The sequence below is a fragment of the Somniosus microcephalus genome, unplaced genomic scaffold, assembly GCF_052327205.1.
Source record: "Somniosus microcephalus isolate GS21.2 unplaced genomic scaffold, FLI_Smic_1.0 unresolved_chr1, whole genome shotgun sequence".
In the NCBI taxonomy this organism is placed as follows: domain Eukaryota; kingdom Metazoa; phylum Chordata; class Chondrichthyes; order Squaliformes; family Somniosidae; genus Somniosus; species Somniosus microcephalus.
The window spans coordinates 143,891,189-143,897,188 of NW_028225179.1; positions in this window are offsets into that span (position 1 = coordinate 143,891,189).

Consider the following 6,000-nt stretch of genomic DNA (forward strand, 5'->3'; position numbering starts at 1 on the left):
CTTGTATCAGGCATGCGGACAATGTGACCCGTCCATCGGAGTTGATCGAGCGTGGTCAAAGCTTCGATGCTGGGGATATTGGCCTGAGTAAGAACACTGACGTTGGTGTGCCTATCCTGCCAATGGAATTGCAGGATCTTGCGGAGGTAGCGTTGGTGGTACTTCTCCAGTGCTTTGAGGTGCCTGCTGTACATGGTCCATGTCTCTGAGGCATACAGCATGGCGGGTATTACTACTGCTCTGTAGACCATGAGCTTAGTGCCGGGTTTGAGGTCCTGGTCTTCAAACACTCTCTTCCTCAGGCGACCGAAGGCTGTACTGGCACACTGAAGTCGGTGTTGGACTTAGTCGTCGACGTCTGCCCTTGTTGACAGTAGGCTCCCGAGTAATGTTGACAAGGCTGCATTCATTGCCCACTACAAGTTGCTCTGGGAATTACCTGCTGATTTAATTCATCAGTGTGGATATTTCTTTCTCATAATAAACAATTCGACATTTGTCCTGAAATATATGGTCTGTCAGAATGGTGTTTTTCGGCCAATCAGAAGTATAAGATAGGCATTCTGTAATATATCTGTTATAACCTAGCAGTACCAGGGGCAGTACAAAAAACATAAGAATTAGGAGCAGGAGTAGGCCATAGAGCCCCTCGTGCCTGCTCTGCCATTCAAAAAGTTCATGGCTGATCTTCTACCTGAGCTCCCCTTTCCTGCCTTAATGCCTCAATTCCCTTAGCGCCCAAAATGTATCACAGAATCACAGAGAAATCACAGAAACCTCACAGTGCAGATAGAGGCCATTTCGGCCCATCGAGCCTGCACCGACACATATCCCACCCCCGATCCCCGTAACCCCTACACCAACACATATCCCCATAACCCCATGTATTTAATCCCCCTAACACTAAGGGTCAATTTTATCATAGCCAATCAACCTAACCCGCACATCTTTGGACTGTGGGAGGAAACCGGAGCACCCGGAGGAAACCCACGCAAACACGGGGAGAATGTGCAAACTCCACACAGACAGTCACCCGAGGCCGGATTCGAACCCGGGTCCCTGGAGCTGTGAGGCAACAGTGCTAACCACTATGCCACCGTGCTCCCAGTTAAGCAATGCATCGATTTCAGAATTCTCATCCTTATTTTCAAATCCCTACATGGCCTCGTCCCTACCTATCTCTGCAATCTCCTCCAGTCCCTCAACCCACCGAGATATCTGCGCTCCTCTAATTCGTCCCTCTTCAGCATCCCTGCTTATAATCACTCCACCATTGGTGGCCGTGCTTTCAGTTGCCTAGGCCCTAAGCTCTGGAATTCCCTCCCTAAATCACTCCGCCTCTCTACCTCTCAATCCTCCTTTAAGACGCTCCTTAAAACCTAGCTCTTTGACCAAGCTTTTGGTCATCTGCCCTAATTTCTCCTTATGAGGCTCGGTGTCAAATTTTTGTCTTATAACACTCCGGTGAAGCGCCTTGGGGTATTTTACTGCCTTAAAGACACGTTGTTGTTGTTGAATATACTCAACGACTGAGCAGCCTCTGGGGTAGAGAATTCCAAAGATTCAGAGCCCTGTGAGTGAAGACATTTCTCATCTCGGTCCTAAATGGCCGATCGCTTATCCTGAGACTATGACCTCCTAGTTCTAGACTCCTAGTTCTAGACTCTCCAAACCAGGGGAAACAGCCTCTCAGCATCTACCGTCAAGCCCTCTACGAATTTCATACGTTTCAATGAGATCCCCTCTCATTTTTCTCATCTCCAAGATAATATAGATGCATTTTACTCAATCTCTCCTCATACGACAACTCTCTCATCCCAGGAATCAATGTAGTGAATGTCATTAGGTTGATTGCTATCCCCGAGGCATTGTACACCCCATTCTCCACACAGATTTAGTTAATATTCTAAGAGGTGTAGGCCCACATAATGAAAGCTGCCTTTTTTAGTGAGCAAGTGTCTTGGGAGACAGATTGAATTGTGACTATAGGTTCACAATTTACAAATTTTCTGAAGACTCTACTTAAAATCTGTACATAAAACACAGTAGGATGTTGCATTTTTGTGCATTTTGCAAATATAACATAAAATACAAACTGAATAAGCAAATACTACATACTCAATCACATTTTTTAAGTTTTCCTTTTATTTCAAGTTTTAACTGCAGTTCCTGGAATGCTCTTGCATTTAGAAGATGATTAAGGTGCTCGACAAGGTTATCCGATTTCTGTCCATTTGCTGATGGGAATATTGCATGCTGAGAACACAATTGCTCAAAAAGTTTTATTCTCTATTTTTCCGTGCTGACATTGAGGGCAATTCTAAACCGGCCATCAGGAAACTGATGGGATCAGGTGTAACACTGGTTTTACACCCTGTCTGATTTTTATACCCCGCCCGACTTAACTCCCATTGAAGTCAACGGAGAGTAATATTGGGCAGGGTGTAAAACCAACATAAGAACAAAAGAAATAGGAGCAGGAGTCGGCCATTTGGCCCCTTGAGCCTGCGCCGCCATTCAATGAGATCATGGCTCATCTTCCACCTTATCTCCACTTTCCTGCATTAGCCCCATATTCCTTGATTCCCTTAATATTCAAAGATCCCCATCTTAAATATACTCAATGACTGAGCCTCCACAGCCCTCTGGGGTCAAGAATTCCAAAGATTAACCACCCTCTGAGTGAAGAAATTTCTCCTTATCTCAGTCCTAAATGGCTGACCCCTTATTCTGAGACTGTGACCCCTGGTTCTAGACTCCTCAGCCAGGGGAAACATCCTCCCTTACAGCCCTGTAAGAATTGTGTATGTTTCAATGAGATCACCTTTCATTCTTCTAAACTCTAGAGAATATAGGCCTAGTCTAATCAATCTCTCCTCATTGGACAATCCCCCCATCCCAAGAATCAGTCAGGTGAACCTTTGTTGTACTCCCTCTATGGCAAGTATATCCTCCTGATCCCGTGGGATTCCTGCCCATTTAGGGTAAAATTCCCAACATTATATACTAATAAGAAAACTAAAAATTTCAGCTCGGCTCAGTATCAGAAGGTGGTAAAGTCAAGCCACACTCCAGAGACTTGAGCACATAATCCAGGCTGACACATCAGTGCCATACTGAGGGAGTACAGCATTGTCAGAGGTGCCGTCTATCAGATAAGACATTAAACCGAGACTCCTGAGATTCCCAGCATTGTTATTTGCACGGGTTCCCTAAAGTTAATATTTGCTGGAAATTTTCCACCCAAACGTTTAAAAACCTCTGATTTAAACCCTAACTGAGACTTGAAACATATTTCTTAACTAATTAAAGGTTCAATGTGATGCACAGCATATACAATACTAGGTAAACATTAGGTGTAATATTTATAATCAGCAACATTGAGGCATGTGGCAACCACATTTGAAGGTATGGAACAGAGTTAAATTTTAAGAGTTAAACATCAATCATAGAATCTTACAGCACAGGAGGAGGCCATTCGGCCCATCGTATCTGTTCAAAAGAACTATCCAATTAGTCCCACTCCTCTGCTCTTTCCTCATAGCCCTGCAAATTTTCTCCCTTCAAGTATTTCCTTTTGAAAGTTACTATTGAATCTGCTTTCACCACCCTTTCAGGCAGTGCATTCCAGATCATCATAACTTGCTGTGTAAAAAAAATGTCATCTCATCTCACCTCTGGCTTTGTTGCCTATTATCTTAAATCTGTGTCCTCTGGTTACCAACCCTCCTGTCAGTGGAAACATTTTCATCCCTATTTATTCTATCAAAACCCTTCATGATTTTGAATGCCTCTATTAAATCTTCCCTTAGCCTTCTCTGCTCTAGGGAGAAGGTTATAGGTTACGATAGCAAAGTAATGTGGATGCTGGAAATCCAAAATAATAACAGAAGACGCTGGAAAAACTCAGCAGGCCAGGCAACATCCGTGGAGAGAGAACCTGAAACGTCGACTCTATTTCTCTCTCCACGGATGTTGCCTGGCCTGCTGAGCTTTTCCAGCATCTTCTGTTGTTATTAAGGTTATAGGTTATATTTTTGGAACAAATTGAGTGCCACTCGTACAAATTTGCCAGCCCTGTGTGAGGCACATGACTGAAAATTTGTAGCACATGTTTCATGACCTGCAGTGCCTGGAATCAACATAAAATGAAAGCATGTGAAATTAACTTTCCATGTTTTATGCTGGAATTCACTGCCCAATGAAGTAATTAAACATTTTTCTGTTTATAGTTTTAAAACATTTTTAAAAGGAAATGAAGCTTGAGGACATTCTTATTTCCCATCTCTTTTGAAAGCACAAAAACAAATCCCCATTTTTACGGTCTATTTTCAGAGCTCCTTCCTCTAAGTGGATTGGATGACGTAGATTACAGGAACAGCAAGTGTGCATCTTTCAGTGGATCTCTTTATTCCAGCTCCAACTTACCAGCGATTGTAATTTTATATGTCTACTAGTAGATCTCCTATGGCATTGCTCATGGTGCATGAAGGGTTACAGTGGTACGAGACCATGATGCAACAGTGCCCTCTAGTGGTTGCAGTCTGCTACTGCAATGTGACCAGGACCCACTTACATAGCAAATTCCTATTATAACATTGATGACTGTATCGGTGCCGTTTCCTGCTCTCGCCCTGACCTTGATAATTTCATTCACGTTGCTTCCAATTTCCACCCTTCCCTCACCTTCACATGGTCCATCTCTGACTCTTCCCTTCCCTTCCTCGACTTCTCCGTCTCCATCTCTGGGGATAGGTTATTGACCAACATTCACTACCAGCCCACTGACTCCCACAGCTACCTGGACTACACTTCCTCCCACCCCGCCTCCTGTAAGGACTCTATTCCATTCTCCCAGTTTCTCCGTCTCCACCGCATCTGTTCTGACGATGCCACCTTCCATACCAGTGCTTCTAACATGTCTTCCTTTTTCCTCAACCGAGGATTCCCCTCTACAATGGTTGACACGGCCCTCGACCGTGTCCGTTCTAATTCCCACACATCTGCCCTCACCCCTGCCCCTCCCTCCCGGAACCACGATAGGGTTCCCCTTGTCCTCACCTTTCACCCCACCAGCTTCCACATTCGACGGATCATCCTCCGCCATCTCCAGCCTGATCCCACCACCAAACGCAACTTCCCCTCCCCTCCCCTTTCCTCTTTGGGGAGACCAAAGGCAGATTGGGTGACTGCTTTGTGGAACACCTCTGTTCAGTCCGTATGGGGGACCCTGAGCTTCCGGTTGCCTGTCACTTTAATTCTCCGCTCCACTCCCACTCAGACCTCACCGTCCTCGGCCTCTTCCATTGTTCCACGGAAGCTCAGCATAAGCTCGAGGAACAGCACCTCATCTTTCGATTAGGCACTCTACAGCCCTCTGGACTCAACATAGAGTTCAACAATTTCAGATCATAACCTCGGCCCCTATTATATATATATATTTTATCCACACTCTGTCTTTTTTTCTTGTCCCCCACACGGCAGCTGTCTTTCATTCTGCCAGCACAATTTACACTTCATCTAGAGCCATCCTTTGTTTCTTACCCTGTCTCATTACCATCTCCTTTTGCCTTGAATATCTCTTAATGTCTCTTAACCTCTCCCACCTTCCATCCTATCACAGACCTTCCCTTTTGTTCTTTCATCCCCTCCCCCATTTCCCAGCCTCTTCACTTGCTTAAAAATCTGTTCCATTTCCTGCTTTTTTCCAGTTCTGACGAAAGGTCTTGACCTGAAACGTTAACTCTGTTTCTCTCTTCACAGATGCTGCCTGACCTGCTGAGTTTCTCCAGCATTTTCTGTTTTTATTTCCTATTATAACTGATTACGTAGGCACTTTCAATGTTACAGGCTGACCAGGACAAATCATGACAACAAAAAGTGAAGACTATGTACGGGATAGGTGCACATACATAAGATTCTGACTATGATGCTAATACATTTCCCGACAGTCAGTTGATAAATATATGGTTATTTATACAAGGTAGCAATGGAGAGACT